The following is a 22760-nucleotide window of genomic DNA, read 5'->3' on the forward strand; positions in this document are numbered from 1 at the left end:
TTCTACTCTATCTGCCTCAATCACTTCTTTTGGTGGCTTATTCCATACAGTTATCACTCTCCATGTGAAAAGTTATCCCTCTGGTTCCTTTTTAAGTCTATTTCCTCTCACCCTGGATCTATGCCCCTGCTACAATCCATTTTATCTTAGCTGAGGCTATAAACCTCCATAATGTCACCCTTCATTCCCCTATACTCCATGGAATTAAGACCTAGCCTTCTACAAACGTTTTGGCAACAACCTTGTAAATCTTTTCTTCACTCTTTGCAGTTTAACGACATTTTCCTCACAACAGGGTACTGTACAGAGTATTCTAAGTGCAGTCTCACCAATGACATATGTAATGCCCTGGTTCCCATCTTTACTGTTGTGCTGTAGGTATTTCATTTGGCAGCTCTGTAAGATCTGCTGTTCTGCTTTCAGCCTGTTTGGGTTATTGTTGAAGATAAGGGATGATGTGGAATGTGTGCCATCCAATTAGTGGGAGGTTTTCCTGTTGAGAGACTATAAGGTTGGGCTTGAGGTTTTTTTTTGGTTTGAGAGGAGATGAAGAGAGAAGACGCTGGGGAGAACCGGTCGTAGTTTATGATCTGGTGGGAGCCCCGTTTGTTCAAGATGGATTGCGAGCAAAGTTCGGAAGGTGGTGTGGAAGTTCACACTGACCGAGGGCCCAGTGCATGAGTGACAAAGAAGTTCAAGATGAGCTCCAACTTGTGCACATTTGACTGTTTGATTAGACTGGGCCCTTTTCTTTTTGTTACTTGTTACTAACCCTTCAGTTAAGATTCATAAGTACAATTCCTTTAATGGTATGCAGTGTAGGGTCTGTTATTTCATGGCATTAATTTGTAACAGGGTAGCAAATGACACAGCATCCACACAATCTGAGATTTGGGGTGGGATCAAGCACGCCTCAGTCTCACGGGTTTGGTGGGGCCGGAGGTTGTCTTCCCTAGACTTACGCAGCCAGGGAAACTGGGATGTTTCACATATAACTATAATGTAATATTCCACCTCCAACAAAATGCCCTAACTGATGAAGGCCATTCTTTTTCACCCTTTTGTCTATTTGTGACATTGCTTTCAATGAACAATGCACTTTAGTCCCAAATCCCTCTGCTCCAATACACCTCCCAATGCCCTAGCACTCATTATAAGTCCTTCTTTCCTAACTGATCAAGGTATCACAAGACCATAAGCCACAGGAGCAGAATTAGGCCATTCAGCTCATTGAGTTTTCCCTGGCCTTTGATCATGGCTGATTTATCTTCCCTTTCAATCCTATTCTTGTACCTTCTTCCCATAAACTTTGACGCCCTTACTAATCAAGAACATATCAACCTCTGCATTAAATACACCCAATAATTTGGCCTCCACAGTCGACTGCGGCAATGATTTCCACAAATTCACCACCCTCCAGCTAAAGAAATTCTTCCTCATCTCTGTTCTATAGGGACATACATCTATTCTGTGGCTGAGCTTGTCTTAGTCTTTCCCACAGTCAGAAACATCTTCCTTACTTCTGCTCTCTCCAAGCCATTCAATAGTCAGTAGGTATCAAAGAGATCTCCTCTTGTTCTTCTAAACTCCAGTGAGTACAAGCCTGAGCTATCAAACCTTCCTCATACTTTAACACTTTCATTCCTGAGATCCCCTCCAGTAATCTACGATAAGCTTCTTCACTACTTGCAACTTCACTATCTCCTAATTCCGTGCCACCTACAAACTTACTTGCCCATTGACATAATAGAATCACATTCTATGTGGAATAGTGTTGACAAATAGAGAAGAGAAGCCAATGAAAGAGGAAATCAATGTGTAGGCATTTGTTTCTTTCAGGTGGAAAAGATGGAGATGGTGATGCACCATCAATAACTCTTGGAGACGTGAGGCGAGAGATAGGCTTATATTAGCTGGAAGAGAAAGCACTATCAGCAGCAAGAGACCATCACACAACATCCTGGAGACTGAGGGAGGAGCAGTGCCTCCAATCGTCTTTATACAGGGGTCTGTGGGAGGAGCCACAGGAGCAGTCAGCGGGGGGGGGGGGGGGGGGGGTGTCCAGACAGCTATATGTAGTTCACCACAGATAGTGATCAGAAATGTACTTGTGAAGAATTGTGACAATGCTGCAGATTTTAATTACCGAATTTTAAGGACCATCATTGGTGGAGGCATTTTATGCTTAAGAAAATCCATAGCAACTCATTTATTGTACTGCCAACACTGAATACAAAGTGCAGTAAAAATACTTTACGTAAATGTTCCATCACGTCAGACCAGCTTCTTAAAGTAAACCCCTACTCAATGTTGGAGGTTGTGAATTATGTACGCTTCCATCAAATCCATTGCCCTATACTGGACACCCCCAGTATTCACTAAAAGTGGCATTGTGAGTGATGCACTATCAATATCTCACTCTGAGACGTAAAGGCGAGATATTGGCTTTTATTGACTGGAAGAAGGAACAAGCAGTGAGTGACCACCATACTACATCCTGGAGACAGAGAGGCCGGGCTCAGGCCTTGATGGCCTTTATACAGGGGTCTGTGGGCGGGGCCACAGGGGCAGTCAGCAGGAGGCATGTCCAGACAGGTATATGTAGTTCACCACAGTGATCCCGTCTGGAGTTGGACGAGCCAGTCGGCTCGGGTCCTGTGTTCCTTGGGTGGACGAACAGCAGAGGCCTCTGGCTCATCCAGAGGTGTGTTGACACACTCATGGTCATATTGTGACGGCAGAGGCATGGTTGCGGTATCCTCCAGATCTCGGTGGGCTGGTTTAAGGCAATCTACTGAACCACTTTCAGTCTTACCCCTCTTATCTATGATGGGTCCTTTCTCTCTGTTCCAAAATGCTTAACAGGCCAACGTAAGGGGGCCTAAGAGGATGTTGGTGTGCATCATGGCAGACGAAATCAAATACGGCTGAATGTGGGTCAGCAGGAACCTAAGAGTGCTGTATGCCATGAATAGGTAAAAAGGAATTGAATTTACTGAGGAGGGTGAAACATTGATGAGAGGCCAACCAGGTGGTCGTGGCATCAGGAATAAAATCACTTGGCACTTGTAAAGGCTGCCTGTATACCAATTCAGCCACCGATGACTGCAGGTACTCTTTTGTAGCTGTCTGAAGCCCAGCAGGACCCACAGGAGACGATCATGCCAACACTCAAATGCCAGGGGAGCCCTCACAGCAGCCTTCAAGGAGCGGTGAGACTGCTCGTGTAGGCCGTTGGACAGCAGGTGATACGCCGTGGAGTGATGTAACCTTACGCTGAGGTTCTGGGTCATCGCAGCACAGAGATCTGATTTGAGATGGGGACCACGGTCAGAGGAAATACCAGATGGGGTGTCAAACCGAGCAACCCAGGTGCTGATGAATGACCAAGCCATGTCTGTGGCTGTTATCGATGCGAGAGGGATGACCTCTGGTAGAGTACACCTTGGTAAGGAGGTGTGTGAAACTGCAGGAGGGGAGAAGAAGACCAACAAGGTCCACATTGACATGGTCCAGCTGTCGCTCAGGGACCTAAGAAGGTGACAATGGTGCCTAGACATGAGTTATTACTTGCCTGCTGGCATTCCACATGGGCTGTAGTCCAATCACACACGTCCTTTCAAAGGTCGTGCCGCACAAACTTTCGTGCAATCAGTTTCTTTGAGGCTGCTCGAGACTGTTTATAGAGTCAAAAGCAGTCCGCCTCCAGTTTGCAGGCACTATTGGGTGAGCGTGACCCGATGAGGCATTGCACTGGAGAGAAACCCCTGCTTTCCCGATCTTAGTCAACTATAGGCCTGTGGCTGCTGTTCGGTAAGCCTGAACCACGGGGACAGTAACTTGGTCGGCTGCCGTAGCAGCATAGTCAACCCCTATGTGTATGGCTTCAATGGCTGGCCGTGAGAAGCTTTCAGCCCAGGTATTATTTTTCCCCTTGAAATGTCGTACATCAGTTGCAAACTCCGATATGTAGGCCAGTTGTTGTTGCTGCCATGCAGCCCAAGGGTCTGATATTTTAGCCATCACGTGTGTGAGGAGTTTGTGATCGAGGAACACTGTGAAATAGCAACCCTCTAGAAGAAAACGAAAATGCTGATAGAGACTGAGAAACTCATGGTCAAATCTGCTGATCTTCCTTTCCGGGGACAGAGCCTCTGATCACAGCACCCACAGCATAGTCTGAGGTGTCAGCAGTAATGGCAATGGGTGCATTGGGGAGTGGCAGCAGGGTCATATTGGAAAGAGCTTGTTTGGTATCATCAAATGCCCTGGTCATGTCCACTGATCAGTCAAGCCAGTGTTTGGTGGTATTGCCTTTAAGCGCACTATTCAGGGGAAGCACAAGTTCATCAGCTCACAGAATGAAGCAGTGATGAAAATTCACCCTGCCTAAAAACTCCTGTAGTTTTTTAGTAGTACGTGGAAGTGAGAAATCCACAATAGCGGCTGCTTTTGATGGGAGAGGTTTCGCGCCTTCTGTGGGGGATGCGATGGCTAAGAAAGTCAACAGTTGACAACCCAAACTGGCATTTTGCAGGGTTAATAATCAACCTGTCTTGGCTTAAGCACGCAAGGTGTGCAGAGTCGAGATATTTCTTCAGATTTGGATGCATTGGTGACAAGTATGTTGTCCAGATGAGAAAAAAGAAATCTAGGTCTTTTAGTACAGACTCCATCAGCTGTTGGAAAGTCTGTGCTGCATTTTTCATCTTAAATAACATGTGCAAAAACTCAAAGAGGCCAAAGAGGTTTTATCACAGCTGTTTTGGGAATGTCCTCTGAGCACACAGGCACCTGATGTTAGCCCCTAAATAGATTGACTTCGGGAAAAATTAACTTTTCGTCTAAATATGTCAAAAAGTCTTGGATGTGTGGGACAGGGTAACAATTGGGGAGGGGGGGGGTTGGCTTCGTTAAGGTGTCGGTAATCACCACATGAGTGGCAACCGCCACCAGACTTAGGGACCATATGGAGGGACGAAGCCCTGGGGCAATTCGACCGGCATACAATGCCAAGCCCTTCCACGTTGGCAAACTCAGTCTTCGTGGTTTCCATCTTTACTGTGTCGAGACTACACACGTGAGCGTGGACTGACAGGACACTTACAGAAATGTGGTGCTTGCCCCAGGTTTTGTGACTATAGTGGAGAAGGTGGGCTTGGTGAGGTCTGGGAATTCGGCCAGTTGGGTAAACTCACCTGCAGCTGTGCATGCAATTGACAGAGTCATTGTGGGGAACTTATTGGGGGAGTAGAGTAATGACCCAATGTCCTTAACATCCATAAGCTTGAAGTTCCTAAGAACAACTAATAGTCCTTGGGCACACAGGAAATCTACACCAAGCTTAGGTCTAGCCACTTTACCCTGGACGAAGTCCCATGTGTAATGTCACCCACTGAAGCAGAGCATCACCGTAAAGTGTCCCGTAAGTCTGGATTCTCCTGCCGTTGGCTGTCTCCAGTGAGATTTTGTTGCTCTTTGCCTTCCCATCAATAGATGATGCTAGCAGCACTCACTTGAGCATCTTTGTCACACAGGAAGTGTCACCCTGAAAGGATGTCCATAATGAACAGTAGACCACCCCGGAGCTGGGACCCGCAGTGTTTACAGACCTCTGAAGTTCCGTTGTGCTGGCACTATTGAAGGTAGTCAGCACCTCCTGGCATTCATACCAATGCGTTATCTTTTCAACAGACTTGGGCATCCTAATTTTGTGGGCACTGCTGACCGGGTTTATTGAGGTAGTGAATGGAGGAGGAATGTTGCACCACTGCCTGGCTGAGTGTAGACTATCAGCCATTTTAGTAAGCTCCCTATAGTCTGTCATGGGTGAATTAGCAAGGGCTATGTGAACTGGATCAGGCATTTGCTGCATGAAGAGTTCTTTAAAAATAAAACACAGACGGTGACTTCCCAGGAGAGACAGCTCTAATGGTTTAGCGTTGCCAAAGCAGGGCAAGGAAAGCAACTGTTTGTCGCACTCAGACTCCGATAGTCCAAAAGTCTGTAAAAGGTGAGTTTTCAGCGATCAGTATTCATCGTGTTCAGGCGGGTGTTCTAGTAGACCTGCCACTCCTGCAGCCGTGCAGCTACTCAGCAATGCTACCACTTAGAAATATTTGGTGTTGTCGGCGGTGATTTCCCGTGGTGCAGATTGGGCCTTGGCTTCTAAAAACCAAGCAACAGCATTTTTGCTCCCAAAGCTCCAGCAGTTTCAAAACGACTGTGTTGGCCATCCTATTCAATAACTCTGAAACATCCTAGAGCATCTGGGTCACCAATGAATGTTTTCACAAATAAAATGGCGTGAAGCGGTTTAATATTTAAGAAAATCCATAGCGGCTCATTTATTGTACTCCAAACACCAAGCACAAAGCGTGGCAAAAGTACTTTATGGAATTACATCATCACGTCAGACCAGTCTCTCAATGTGAAATCCCAACTTAATATCGGTGGCTCGGAATTATGGACATTTCCACCATTTTCATTACCCTACACCTTCATCTCCTGAGACTCTAAGCTCTTGAATGGCAGCCCTAAATCTCCACATTGCTAGCCCTTTGATACTCACTTTAAAAAAAATCTCAATTGTCCTAATATCTTCAATATGCGTTGATTTCAAGTTTTGCTCATTAATGTACCAGTGAATTGCCCTGGATATTTAAAGAATTCTATAAATGTAGGTTGATATTTCAGAAAAGTGTCAAAAAGAAGAGTCCAATAATTCAAGAAAGGTATTTAGAATAAAATTAAATGTAAAAATTAAAGAATCAATTAAAGAATTGAGCAGTTAATATATTTCACAAAATAAATTTTGTTCATTTGATGAATGGAAATATTCTTCAGTTGAACCCCAAATGAGTCACACAGTCACAGTAAATGGGTAACCAATACCAAGTGGTCAACTTGTAAGAAAAATCACAATATTGAAATATTGTTCTCTAGTTACTTACTAATACATTCTTCATGAATTCTCTAACCATCCCCTAGGTGGGGCTTCTCTCTTATGTTACTAAATGTTCAGCTCCCTGTTGGTTCATGTATTCAACACAATCTGTTAAGGTTTACTTTATGTCATGTCTTTCATAACCTCAGAACATCTCAAATTTGTCTGTAGCCAAGCTTGTGCATTGAAATATAAACTCATGGCTTTAATGTAGGAAATAGGCCAATCAACCTGTCCACAGAATCTCCCACAATCATGGTGAGGAACAAATATTAGCTAACCATTAAAATACTGAAGTTTGAGATGGTAAACTGCTAAATTTTTTATTAAATCAACTGAAAGTGAATTTATGAGCAGAAAATAAGCATTTTTAATGTCAACTATTTCATTCATGATTACATGATTTAAAATAATTGAAAATGACTTTAAAATTTATGCTGAAGCATTTAATTTTACATTTCTTGACATGAATGTGTTTGAAAATCTGCCTTTAGTGTAATTATGGAAAGAAACATATTTTGTTGTACTCTGCTGAACCCGTGCATTTGGCGGAATCTCACAATCTTGAGGGTGTGGTTGACCAAGATACATCGGAATCTCAAAACAAAATATAAAATTGCAAAAAACCTTGAGAACAAATGGTTTTAGGTGTAATTTATTTCATATTTAAAATTCCCTGCGTGTTTCCAATGCTTTAGCCTTTTACACTAAAATCAAATCTTAATTATTTCTCTGGATATAGGACTTGCTTACATGGCAAGGTTTGATGACCATTCCTAAATGCATTTGAGAAGAGGATGACGAGCTATGGACTTATTCGACAATAATGTCCATAATTTTGAAACAGAAACAAAGAAGTATATAAGTATATACACTCAGTGGCTACTTTATTAGGTACATCTGTACCTCTGCTCGTTAATGCAAATATCTAGTCAGCTACTCAATGCAGAAAAGCATCCAGACGTGGTCAAGAGGTTCAGTTGTTCTTCAGACCAAACATCAGAATGGGGAAGAACTGTGATCATAAGTGACTTTGATCATGGAATGATTGTTTTTGCTGGATGGGTTGGTCTGAGTATCTCAGAAACTCCTGGGATGATCACACACAATATTCTCTGGAATTTACAGAGAAAGGTGCAAAAAATGAAAAAAAAAATCCGGTCAGCCGCAGTTCTGTGGGTGGAAATACCTTGCCGATGAGAGAGCTCGGAGTAGAATGACCAGACTGTTTCAAGCTGACAAGCAGGTGACAATTTTATGTGTGTTGCTCAAGACGTTCAGCACCTCTTATATTTATTACTTTTTCTACCATCCTATCCACTTGTTAAAAGATTAAATTTTAGTCGTGTACATCAAAACATACAGTGAAATGCATCATTTGCATCAATGACCAACATGGTCTGAGGGCAGCCCGCAGTGCACAGTGCTTCTGGACCAACGAAACATGCCCTCAGTTTACTCACTCTCACTCATCCGTCTTTTGGAATGTGGGAGAAAACTGGAGCACCCGGAGGAAATCCATATAGTCATGGGGAGAACATGCACTGCCTTACAGACAGCTGTGGGAATTGAACCCCAATCTTATAGACGGCATTGTAAGCATTAAGCTAACCGCTACACATATGGACAGGTACCCTCAAGATCCCTCTATATATCAATACTCTAAGGGATCCTGCCATTTACTCTATACTTTCCTCCTGAATTTAACCACCAAAAATACATCACCTCACATTTCTCCCATTCTATAGTTTCATTATTTTACCTTTGAAGGCTATACCTTGAGTTAGACAAGAACCAAGAACCAGAATTTCTTGCCCTCAGCAGCTGGAGGAAGCCCTTTTGGCCATATGGAGAAGATGCAATCTTTAAAGAGAGAGTGCTGAAGACAAGGATTGAACTCAGTTCAATGAAGTCCTGAGGCAGCCTCATTTACAAGCTAGTTACTTCTACTGTTTACTCTTCGTCCAATAATTAATTTTCTGTCTATGCCAGTACATTAGTCCCAGGTCCACGTACTTTAACTTTGTTGGTCAACCTCAGCAGGTCATTCTGAAAATCCAGATGAACCATTTCCACTCCTCTAGTTGCATACTCAAAGAACAGTAGAACGATTGATTAGTTTAGGATAATTTTCCTATCATAAATGTTGCTCAACTCTTTTGTTCATTTTAAAATACATTTTTTCCTATCACTGATTTTATATTAATAGGCTAGTTGTTCCCTATCTTCTCTCTCCCTTCTTTTTTAAACAGTGGGGGTGAAATTCATCTTATAACCCAGTGGAACAAGTTCTCAATCTATAAAACTTCCTAAAGTTGTAACAAACACATCCACTATGACTAAAGCTACTTCTCTAGTACTATTTGATTAAGTATTAGTTATGTTGTTCTTTTGCACTAGACCTTCAATTCTCTAATAAATCTGGCATGTGTGTATCTAGAAAGAAATTACTTCATGGAAATTTTAGCACATAGGCATGTGAGAGGATACAATGGCGGACTTAGCCAGTTCCATCACAGGCACTGCACTTTCCCAACTATCAAGTACATCTATAAGAAGTGATGCCTCAGGAAGGCAATATCCATCACTTTATCATCTGGACCATGCCCTCTGCTAATTTTTGCCATCAAAGAGAATGCACAGGAATCAGCTTGCACTAATATCTCTATCGTAAACATGAGAAATTCTGCAGATGCTGGAGATCCGAAGCAACACACACAAAATGCTGGAGGAACTCAGCAGGTCAGGCAGTATTTAAGGAAATGAATAAATAGTCGACGCTTCAGGCCAAGATCCTGAAGAAGCGTCTCAGGCCGAAATGTTGACTAATATCACTAAGTTAGTTTTGTTTATTTTGTCATGTAAGTTAAGCATCATTTATGTTAAATTATGGTTGTAACGTGCTGTACCACTGCTGTAAACAGCTAATTCTCATGGTATTTATATCTTGAGTATGTACTGTATATGAAAGTAGATGAATTTGAACTTGAACTTATTCCCCATGATAAATCCTCCTGTTTTAAGCTGCAAGGGCCTACATTTGCTCTTGCCATTGTTTTTTTTTCCCTTTTCCCTGTTTTGTTTTTATTAAAATTCTTTCGGTCTATCTTTATATTTTTCATCTGTGTACTTTCAGTTTCTAGCTTACCTAACTTTATTAAATTTTTGGTCCTCCTTTGCCGATGTTATGGGTAAATGTTCATCTGTATACAACCCCTTAACTCCCAGGCCTTAGTGGATTCAATCATTTGTATGATCAATTCCTTATACAAATCTCCTCCTTTATCTCCTTTTCTACTCTGTGCCATCTGTCCCAGGTGACAGTGAACATTACATTGTAATTGGGTATTTACAAAACCTAATTCTTTTGCTCCAGTTTTCGATCACAGTTTTCTGCCAGTATAAACCATTATACATTTGTATATTAAGATCCTTCTTCAGTTCTGATGGGATTCATTATATTGCACTTGCAGTCGCAAACCACGAGATGACTCTCAGGGATACATCTGTGTGATTTCATTCTCATTCTCTGTCTGGAACAAAATTTGGCCATGACAACAACGCATGGGCAATAATTTCACAACAAACTGAGCACATCCCTAAATGGCAGACAGTTGAGTGTAATGCAATCTGGAATATATGGTAACCAAGATAAATTTACATTTTGCCAAGTATTTGAAGTATGCGTGAGAGTTTCCCCCCACCATCCTATTACTTGCCCCTGATGATGCCTGAGCAAGAAGTACTGGCTCCAAAAGAGGACTGGGAAACAGAAGGTCACTGGTGAATTGGCAGACCAATGGGAGATATGAAGTTTGTTGTCAATCTACCTCTGTAGAAGTAATAAACAGTTTGCCACCATTTCCTAAACTTGCTTCTGCCTTTTGGGCCAATGGCTGGGTTCCTTATTACCTGCTATTAATGGGCGATGTGTCTGAACATTGCAGTGGAGATCTCATCTGGTTACTACCTTAATGTTACAGAGTCTTCAGGGTAAAAGCTGTTGAAATTGCTCTGACGTCAATGGATTTTGAAGGTGATAGGTTAGTGGTGATATCATGAGATTAATAATTCCGGGACCTGGATGTCTGAGACATGAATTCAGTTCCCACCATCTGTCACAACCACAGATTCACCAGCGCAGTAGATATGGCAATTGCGCTTGTGAATTTGCACATGTCAGCTAATTATTACTTAATCGGGACAGTATTTAACACTGTACTTGTCATTGTAGTGCTTGTTGAGACTTGGACAGAGCACAGAAATGCTTCGCTGCCTGTTTGCATCAGCCTTCCCCACAAAATTGGACTTTTGAGCCAACTGACTCTGAAGACTAGTGGTACCTGTTTAATGTTTAGATTTTATTTTCAGCCGCAGTGTAGGCTTCATTAAATGGTCCACGTAGTGCGGTGCCACTTTCCGGTTCCTGACTTTCAGGGGAAGATCCCTCGATGCCAACCTCTCCTAGCCTGAGGGGCTTTACCCGTCGACGGAGCCGATTGGACTGCCGGGAATGCTGTTTCTGGGCACACCTGGAGACGAGCCAGGGCTTCTCTGCTGCCCACCCAGAAACAACATTCCTGGCAGGCTGATTGGCTCTGTCAACAGTGAGGGCCATTCAAGCTAGGAGAGGAGGTCTGGTTGGCATCAAGGGATCGTCCCCTGAAAGTTAGGAACCGGAAATAGGAACCGTGCCACATGGGACCATTTAATGAAGCCTACACTATGGCTGAAAAGAAAATCTAAACATTAAATGAATACTGCTAGACTTCAGAGTCAGTTGACTCGAAAGTCCAATTTCTCAGGGAAGGCCGAAAGCAAACAGGCAGCGAAGCTGGTCCAAGTCTCGACGAGCACTATGACAACAAGTATGGAGTTAAATGCTATCACAATTAAATAATAATTAGCTCACACATGCAAATTCGCAAGCGCAATTGTCGTATCTACTGTGCTGCCGAATCCATGATTGTGACACCATCAACTGTGGCAGTTAAGGAGTTTTAAATTAATTTAATTAATTTAGCTGGAATTATATTGCTAAGAATGGCAACTATGAAAACATCTGGTTTGCTATTATCCTTCAGGAGAATATGTATTACCTACATATACTCTGAGCCAATGACGTGTGAGTGGTGCGTGACGTGGAGAGAGACCTTCAGTTGAAATCATTCCCACACAGCTGCTACCTTTTACTATAAACTTGCTGAATGTTGTGGATTTGATGGACAGTATTGAAGAAGCTTTGGAGAGCTGTTACAGTACATTTAGTAGTTGGTACATATTATGCTGGTAGCGGATGGAACGAATGTCAATCAAATAAGTTATTGTGACCAGGATGGTGCAATGTTACTGGAGCTGCACGGTGGGAAGAGTACTTCATCACCTGGTTTGAACATGACAGATTAGGTTTGAAGCATGAGGAGGGGAGTCAATAAATGAAGACTTTCACATATTGTATTTTAAAAAAATTCAGCCAAGAAGGGATTATAACTAACCATTCTAATCATTTGGTCATTAGTAATTGGTTCATTATTGTCACATGCACTGAAATGCCGTGCAAGCCTTGCTTTCATGCAATTGGGATGGATTACAACTGGAAATATTACACAACCTTTTCTTACAGGACAGATACTAATCCAGTCTGGAAACTCATATGCACTAGAACTGAATGAACCAGTAGGTTTAAGTGGTAGATCAACAATCACTGTCTTTGGTTGTGTGAGTTATGACTCCAAGCAGTTGTGAGATTTTCTCTTAATTCTCATTGGCTTCAGATTCTTAGCTCAAATATCTTGAGCAGTCACTCTCATTTTCTCTCTTTTGTTTATGTTTGGACTAAGGCTGCAGTAGGTTCTGAAGTATTGATGATCTATCTTCCCACTGTGATTATTAAATTACCTTATATGAATTTATTAAGAAGCTTAGAATCACATGCATGAAATATCTTGTTCAATCTTCAAGAATTATCTGAACTGTACCTGCAGGGTAGTCAATAACTATATCTGTAATTTCTGCAAAGGTTTCAATCCTGCAGAGCTTCTAATTTAGGTACTGAGGAGAAATTCAGAGCCACATGGAATGGCTTGTGTTCCAGATTAATTGAGAGCAGCTTGGTTACTTCATCCAGCAGAGAGCAGAAAGAAACTTGGCATTTTTCCTGTGCACAAACTCTCCAAAGCAGCTAAGAATGGACAAGACCTGTCACAAGGAGAAAATCAATTTTAAACATCACTCATCAATACAGGCCAAAATGTAAGGTTGTCGAAATAAAATTATTCTTCACCTGTTTGGCCTGATTCTTCACAAGTTATAGAAAAATGTTTTCATGCTTCCAAATATCCTAATTGGCTAATTACAGCATGTTAAAAGCACGCGATAAAGCTTTTAGCATCCATTAGCTAAGTTATTGCAGACTCTTTTGAATTTGAAGAAAAAGGGAAGTCTGAATGCTTTTAGCTGATTTGCGTGTAGTGGAGAGGCAAAAAAGCCCTTTCATCTAATACCACAGGGATCCCTCAGGAAGCTTCATATTAGCTTACTGTTTTGTTTATGTATGACTCAATTCACTTTGCTCTGACAGTAGTACTCAAAACATTTTATGCTATTTCAAAAGTCAAATCTTGCCATCTCTCCAATGGAGCAGGCTTCATTAGCTGGGCTGTTACAGTTCTAGTCTTGAGACTACATTTAGTTATCTCTTTTAATCAGGTGCCTGCCTCTGACCCACACCACAAGCTTGCCTTTAACATGTTAACTATTTTTAAGTGCACCTAGTTGAAATGAAATGTAATTTCTGAGGTCTGTACGCTATAATAGTTTTTAATAAGTAGATTTTTGGGCTTTAGTCGAATCAAAGGTTGCAGGTCCGAGCACAAAAGTTGAGTTAAGGTCTCAATGATTTTACCTTTGTTCTTGCTGAATGGGGTGCAACTTCGAGGTATACGGCCTATTTTTATCCCCTTTTCTTATGTTCTTCAAATGCTGTCATAGAGTCATACGGCAGGGAAACAGCTCTCTGGCCTAACTCAACCATGCTGACGGTGTTGTTCAGTGAGCTGGTTCACTGTTTTGATTCAATGCCCCCTGAACCTCTCCTATCCTTGTAGTGTACTTAAACTAAGAAGGCTTTTAAATGTTGCCAATGTGCCTGCCCCAACCACTATTTCTGGCAGTTCATTCCAAATACACAGCACCTTTACATGAAGAAACTGCCCCTAATGGCTCTTTTAAATCTCTCACCTCTGATCTTAAGCAACTGCCCTGTTGTTTCTTGCACCACTTCCCTTGGATACAGACAAAGTGCCTTCACGCTCTCTATGCTCCCTCATGATCTTATACAGCTTTATCTAGTCAGCCCTCAATCTCCTTTGCCAAAAAGAAGATTGAAGATTAGGGAGGCATAGTGGTGTCGTGATTAGCACGACACTTTACAATACCAGTGACCTGGGTTCAATTCCTGCTGCTGCCTGTGAGAAGTTTGTCCGCTCTCCCTGTGACTGCGTGGGTTTCCTCCGGGTGCTCCAGATTCCTCCCACAGTCCAAAGACGCACTGTTTGGTAGGTTAATTGTACATTGTAAATTGTCCTGTGATTAGGCCACGGTTAAATCAGGGAATTGCTGGGGGGGGGGTGTGGTTGGAAGGGGCAGAAGGGCCTATTCAATGCTGCATCTAAATAGATAGATAGACAAATAAATAAATAAAGACCATGCAACTTCTCCTTTTAACTCAGACCCCCAAGTGCGGACAACATTCTGAAAAACCTTCTCTAAACTGTTTCTAGTTTAATAACTACAAATACACTTTGGCTACTGACAAGAAATATTCAATCTGAAACACTGGTAAAGACATATTGCCAAATAATGATTATCACTCTGTGAAAAAAAAAAGGCCATTATTATTTATTGCATCCCGTGTTACCAAAATAACAAGGTAAAGATGAGCAGGAATCAGTTTTATGGGGAATGTCACCCAGAGCACTTGATATTCATTTTGTTACAGCTTCCATGTAGAATGAATGTTGTATGAAAGTTTGATATTACAATGAACATAATGACCCTTGCATTACTAAGCTTTCAGTGTTCTCTCATGAGGCAGTCTGTAAGTGAGGCTGGTTGCAGGAGCACATAACTTTCTTGCCTGGTTTCTGGTTAGTATCATTCTAAGTTCAAATTTAGAATGTGTTCTAAGAGGGTAATTTCATGCAAGATTCTAGTCAGGCTAAAAAAAAGCACAATGTTGAATGCTTGCAATTCAGATTCACTATTAGTTTTACAGATTAGATTAAATTTCACCAAACTTGAATACACTGAATCTTATTACAGATTGATTCTTTAATGAAATGAGTTTGATTTCACTGAGTAGTTTGAATATATCTAAGCAATGATAGTTCAACAAAATTCAACACAGAAATAAGGAAAAAAAATCTGAGAATGAGATTTACAACAAACATGAATAATTTAAGTTTTAGCAAATTGCACTTTAAAGAAATCCATGTGATTTAAAATGTATTGGATGACTTTATACGCATGCAAATGTATGTAGCTCTAATACTATTCAACACACGGCTTTGGAAATGTAATACAGGTTGAGCACACTTTATCTCAAATTACAAAAACCATAAACTTCTGAAATCCAATATCTTTCTGGGCACTGACATGATGTCATAAAAAGGAAAATTCCACGAGGGGCTGGGACGGTTCCCAGGCTCTGCAGGTCTCTGCCCACAACAGACAGTTCTGAGAAGTGAGCTCATATATGGAAAGAACTGAAGTTAATGCAAAATAGAAAAACGAAGATTTCAGTCATGTACTGAAAGCATTGAATTGAACACATGCCGCTTAACGGTGCAGGGATCAGGAAACAAGAAAACACCTATCATGACAAACTGAAAATTTAAGATAGCTGTGAATATTCAGCAGGCAGGTTACAGAAACTTAAGAAAAGGCATGGCATTAAATTTTTAAAGATTTGTGGTGATAAAGCATCTGCTGATCACAAAGCAGCAGAGAAATTCATTAGAAAGAGAAAATCTGCAGGTGCTGGAAATCCAAGTAACACACAAAGTGCTGGAGGAACCCAGCAGGCCAGGCAGCATCTATGGAAAAGAGTAAACAGTCGACATTTCGGACCGAGACCTTCCATCGGGACTGGAAAAAAGAGATAAGAAGTCAGAGTAAGGGGGGGGGGGAGGGGAGGAAGAAACACAAGGTGGGAGGTGGCAGGTGAAACTGGGAGGGGGAGGGATGGAGAACAGGGAATCTTATAGGAGAGGACAGAAGCCCAGAAAGGGAAGGAGGAGGAGCACCATTAGGAGGAGATGGGCAGGTAAGAAGGAAAGGTGACAGAAGGAAAGCAAATGGGGAATGGTGGTGGGGGGGGGGGGGCATTACCAGAAATACAAGAAATTGAGGTTCATGCCATCAGGTTGGAGGCACCTACGCTCCATCTGCAGAAAAAGTGGGATGTCCCAGTGGCTGCTGCCCATTTTAATTCCACATCACATTCCCATTCTGACATGTCAGTCCATGGCCTCCTCTACTGTCACAACGAGGGCACTCTCAGGATGGAGGAGCAACACTGTCAGAAACACACTGAGTCTCAGCAATTTGCAGAACGGTAAACTTTATTTCTCGAGTCTGCAGAGTCGGACCCAACCAGCCCCTGCTAGATTGAGTGCCGAATTACACTTTGCACAGTTTTTTATACCCTACTTGTTTACGACTTTGTAAGTTGCACCCATGTGAGGTGCAGACATTCTTCCTTAATCTCATTACAAAATTACAAATGTGATTACCCTTTGGCCCACTTATCAGCCTCAGCGCATTTTGACCGTTATTGTTCAACCGTTAAGCATGTCTTCCCGTTACCCGTATCTCTTCTTTAATCAGCAAGCTATTGTTTCATCCTCATTTTGCAAATTGGTTTATACGTTGCCCTGCAAGTTGCTTTGCACGCTCTTTCTGTGTCAGCACATTCTAAATGGACTCCTTAAGTACCGTCTTTAATTTAATCATTTCTCTCAATCCACCCTTTTTCTTTTTAGAATGTGCTATCAGTTGGGCTTTTGCCACGGGTTTACATAGGCTTCTTCCTCTAGCTCTATTTCCCTTTGTAGGAGTACCTGAACAGGATCAGCTGGGGCCCCTGGTTGCATGACTTGTCTTGCCACCCGAGCTACTAGCTCCCGCAAGCAGGGGATCAGACATGGTAGCAGAAGGAGGACCATCAATCCCCCTCCTATAACCCCTAAAGCGGTTCGCCACCAGCCTCCTTTCAACCATCCGTCCAGCCAGTCCCAATACCCCAGCGGCTTCCAGGTCTGTACCGGCACGTGGGCCAGTTTCCTTATTTTATCTGATATTTTTTGAACCACCTTTCCGTTGTCATCTATCTTTAAGCAGCAGTTGGTTAGATTAAACTTTCCACATACTCCTCCTTTTTGTTGTAGTCATAATATTTCTCGTTTACATGCGAGTGTGATACAAAGGACCCTGGAAAAACCGTCATGCCCACCCTTACCGTCGTCCTGCACTTATCACATCCCCCTTCAGCGCTTCTCAACAATAGCAGTATATACATTACAGTCCCAAAGTTCATTCTGTCCGTCTTTTGAGCTTTAGCACCATCGGGTCTTCTCCCTGGACGCAAGTCCATTCTGCACCTTCTTCGGGCTTTACGGGTCCCTTAATTCTCGCGGCGTGGGTCCACCCTTTTTCTTTTGTCCTTACTGAGGCTTCGGTGGTCAGTAGCACCTGGAATGGGCCTTCCCACTGCGGCTGTAACTTCTCTGGCTTCCAAGTCTTAATCAGGACCCAGTCACCGGGCTGAGTTCGGTGGAGTGCGAAGTCCAGAGGTGGGGTTTGTGCGAGTAACCCCTTCCTGCGCAATTCTGCAAAAGAACGAGACAGTGCCTGTAAATAGTCCCTTACAAAGACATCTCCCCCTTGCAGGGAAGGATAGCCCTCCACCTTGTTCCAATATGGAAGGCCAAACAACATTTCATAAGGGGATACTCCTATATCTTTTCGAGGAGCCGTGCGGATTCTTAGTAGGGCCAGGGGTAGACACTTGGTCCAGGGTAGCTTGGTTTCCATCATTAGTTTTGTCAATTGCGTCTTCAAAGTACTGTTCATCCTCTCAACTCTTCCTGAGCTCTGAGGGTGCCAAGGGGTGTGCAGCTTCCACTGGATTCCTAAGGCGTTACAGATTAGCTGGTGTGCTTTTGAGGCAAAGTGTGTTCCCCTATCTGAATCAATAGACCCCATTATTCCATATCTCGGGACTATATTTTCTAATAGGATCCGTGCCACTGTAGGGGCGTCCGCTTTAGTGGTTGGGAATGCTTCCACCCACCGAGTGAAGTGATCCACAATTACTAACAGGTACTTCCGTCTCTGAACTTGTGGTAGTTCCGTAAAGTCTATTTGGATCCGATGGAACGGTCGGACGGCTAGTGTTTGTCCCCCCTTATGGGTGGCACGCATCATTTTCTTGTTTACCTTTTGGCAGGTGTAACAGCCCCACACCTCCTGTTGAGCTAGTGTGAATATCCCTTTACAAACATAGTCCCTTAGGATAGTGTCGCACATAGCTTGCACTCCCCAATGGCTTTGTTGGTGTAGTTGTTGCAGTATATGACGAGTTACTTCCTTATTCAGTACTTGCCGTCCGTCGGGGGTCTTCCACTCGCCTTCTGATGTTTGTCGGGCTCCCAGCTGGCTCATAGCGTCTATTTCTACTTGGGTGAAGACTGGTAGTTTGTTAAGCCCTTCCCTTATTGGTATCAGGGTTAGAAGTCGGACCGTTTTTTCCATTGCTGCCCGTTTGGCTTCTTCATCTGCGAGCCGGTTTCCTATTGCTTCCGGGGCTGTTCCTCGTTGATGTCCTGGAACGTGAACCACTGCAATTTCTTGAGGTAATGTTAGGGCTTCCAGAGTCATGCTTATCATTTGTTCGTGAGCTAATTCCCTTCCCCTGGCTGTTATCAACCCCCGTTCTTTCCAAATCTTTCCGAAGGTGTGTACCACTCCATAGGCATACTTAGAATCGGTGTATATAGTGCCTATTTTGTTTCTTAACAGTTGCAGTCCCCTCTGCAAGGCATATAGTTCACAAGACTGGGCTGACCAATTACCCGGGAGCCGGCCGGACTCCACCGTCTCCCTAGTCCTCCCGTTTATAATAGCATATCCACTGTGTCGTACCCCATTGATGCATCTGGAGGAGCCGTCGATATATAGTTCCTCGCCTTCAATTAGGGGAACTTCTTGTAGATCTTCCCTACTTTTTGTCTGAAGGTCTGTTAGCTCCACGCAGTTATGCTCGGTTTCCTCCCCTGTTGATTCCCCGTATAAGAACTGTGCCGGGTTACAACTATTGTTCCTTTCAAAGCTTAAATCATCCCCGACCATCAGAATGGTTTCGTATTTCAGTATGCGAGAGTCCGTCAACCACCGCTGAGCTTTTTGGGCTAAGAGGGTGCTAACGGAGTGCGGGGTATACACCGTCATTCTTTCCCCAAAGGTTAATTTCCGTGCTTCTTCTACTAGTACGGCTGCTGCCGCTACGGCTTGTATGCACATCGGCCATCCCCGGGATACCGGGTCTAACATTTTTGATAAAAAGGCCACAGGTTGCCGCTTTCCTCCTTTTTCTTGGGTTAGTACTCCTAACGCAGTTCCTTCATTGTTTGTTGCATACAGCTGAAAGGGCTTTTCCAGTGCTGGCAGTGTTAATACCGGGGCCCGAATTAGTTGCCCTTTTATTTTCCTGAACTTCTGTTCTTCTTCTTCGGTCCAGCTGATTATTCCCCGGTCTTCCTTTGCCAATTTGTCGTACATAAACTTCACCAGGGAGGTATAATTCTCTATCCAAATCCGGCAATAGCCCACTAAGCCCAGAAATTGTCTTATTTCCTTCTTTGTCCTGGGAAGCGGTATTTTAGTTATTCCCGCTATTCTTTCTGGGGTTATTTGGCGGTGCCCTTTACTGACTCTGTGTCCGAGATATGTTATTTCCTTCTCAACAAATTGCAGTTTCTTCTTGGACACCCGCAATCCTTTTTCTCCTAGGTAATTCAGGAGTCTTATAGTATCGTCTCGCACTACCTCCTCTGCTGGTCCCGATAGTAGTAGGTCATCGACATACTGTAATAGTTGGTTCTTTTCGGTACAATGGAATCCAGCCAATACTTGCTCCAGTACCTGTTCGAATAGGTTTGGGGACTCCGTGAACCCTTGGGGCAAGACGGTCCACTGGAGTTGCTTCTTCCGGATGTCTTGCCATGCTTTTGATACAAATTCAATTCGTATGAATTGTTCCTCTACTGCCGAATTAGGGTCCACCCCCGCATACTGTTGCACATTTTTCCGCACCCTATCGAGGAAGTCGGTTGGGCTCTCATCTTTCCCTTGGTGGTTTCCAAATGCCTTGGCAAAGTTGTGACCTTTTGGCACAGCCTCCCTTATTCCCTTAATGATGTACTCTTGCCACTGTCGCATATTGCGTCTTCCCTCTTCTGCTTGTTTGTCCCACTGTGGGTCGTTTACTGGAAAATTCCGGTCCCCCGGTAACTCATTCGGCTGTTCCCTTCCCCAAATTGATATTGCAGCTTGTCGTATCATTTGCCTCTCTTGTGCAGAAAATAGCGTTCCCATAATCGCAAGCATTTCTTCCCAAGTGTAAACATTAGGTCCTAAGAATTGATCCAACTGTTCTGCCAGTCCCATTGGATCTTCTAATAAAGTTTTCATATCTTTCTTAAATCCTCGTACTTCGGTACTTGTCAGAGGGACGTTTACAAATCCTGTCCCTCCTCGTGCTCCTCCCATTGGAACCTCTCGAAGGGGATACATCGATACCTCTTCCCTTTTTGATTCGTCCTTCTTTTTCTTATCTGCTCCTGTCACACTCCTTGTTTCGATCCTTGCCTTTGCTTTTTCCCTAACATCCCTCTCTTCCCTCTCCGGGTCTATTTCTTCTGTTTTTTCACTTTCTTCACGTCCTCCCTCTGCTCCCGCAAGGGATGCAGAAGGCTGGACATAGGGAGGGGGTAAATGATCGAGTGGGTCCCACTTCCGCTCCCCTTTAATGCCCAATTTAAAACTCTTTGTTGTTACTCCTGGCCAGGGAGCCCAACAAAAAGCATAAGCAATTTCTTCCGGTTTTACATTTGGTTTTGAATTAACGTAAATGTTTAAGGCTTGTCGTACCCAATCCTCCTCAGACCCAAGCCGCGGCCACCAGACCGCAGGTTTTTCTATCGGCTGTTTCGACCAAATTAAACAGTACTGTATCATTTTTTTCTTTTGTTTCCCTTTTAGTCTTCCACATCCCCAATTCTCAAACATTCTACCGAGGGGGCTATCAGGAGGAACCCCCGGGTATGGTCCCGGTCTTTCTGTTTCCTCTTTCTTTTTAGAGCCACCCCCTCCCATCTTATTCCGCTCTTACTTAATCCCGCACCCTTCTACTGCAACAGTAGGCACTTTACCCGGTGCGTCCCAAGGACTTTTATCAGGAGGACCCCCGGGTAGCGATCCTGGTCTTCTCCGTCCTTACTTATTCCCGCACCCTTCTACTATAATAGTAGGCACTTACCCGGTGCGTCCTGGGGACTTCCAGTACCAGGTACTGTCCCCTTCTCCCCGTTTACCGCTCTGCGCTGTCCGGATATCACTCGCTCAAGCCGCGCTGGAGCGACGAGCAAGGAGTCAGGGACCGCCAAACTCGGCGGGGTGCACCGTCTCCGATGTCCTTCCTTGTGTCCACCGCGGCCGGAGTGTGGATCCCGGACGAGCCCCCACGTTGTCAGAAACACACTGAGTCTCAGCAATTTGCAGAACGGTAAACTTTATTTCTCGAGTCTGCAGAGTCCGACCCAACCAGCTCCTGCTAGATTGAGTGCCGAATTACACTTTGCACAGTTTTTTATACCCTACTTGTTTACGACTTTGTAAGTTGCACCCATGTGAGGTGCAGACATTCTTCCTTAATCTCATTACAAAATTACAAATGTGATTACCCTTTGGCCCACTTATCAGCCTCAGCGCATTTTGACCGTTATTGTTCAACCGTTAAGCATGTCTTCCCGTTACCCGTATCGCTTCTTTAATCAGCAAGCTATTGTTTCATCCTCATTTTGCAAATTGGTTTATACGTTGCCCTGCAAGTTGCTTTGCACGCTCTTTCTGTGTCAGCACATTCTAAATGGACTCCTTAAGTACCGTCTTTAATTTAATCATTTCTCTCAAACACCTTATATTCCGTCTGGGTAGCCTCCAACCTGATGGCATGAACATTGATTTTTTGAATGCCCCCACCCTCCCCATTCCCAGTTCTCTCTCTCAATTTAACTCCTTACCTGCCCATCACCTCCCCCTGGTGCTCCACCAATTCTCTTTCTTCCTGGCCTTCTGACCTCTCTAATCAGATTCCCCTTCTCCAACCCTTTATCTCTTTCACCAATCAACTTCCCAGCTCTTTATTTCACCCCTCCCCCTCCCAGTTTCACCCACTTCATTGTATTCCTTCCTCCCCTCCCCCAACCTTCCAACTCTGACCTCTTGACTTTTTTTCCAGTCCCCATGAAAGGTCTCGGCCTGAAACATGGACTGTTTATTCTTTTCCATAGATGCTGCCTGATCTGCCGAGTTCTTCCAGCATTCTGTGTGTGGTCCGGAGAAAATCATTGATGAGTTTGCTACGATTGTCACTGCTGAAAATCTGCATGCCGAATGGCTACATCAGTACATATGTGTGATGAACAAGTGTTAGACAAAGACTGCTTACAGGTAGCACATATATTCAGAGTCA

Source organism: Hypanus sabinus, chromosome 23 (assembly GCF_030144855.1).
Source record: "Hypanus sabinus isolate sHypSab1 chromosome 23, sHypSab1.hap1, whole genome shotgun sequence".
NCBI lineage: Eukaryota > Metazoa > Chordata > Chondrichthyes > Myliobatiformes > Dasyatidae > Hypanus > Hypanus sabinus.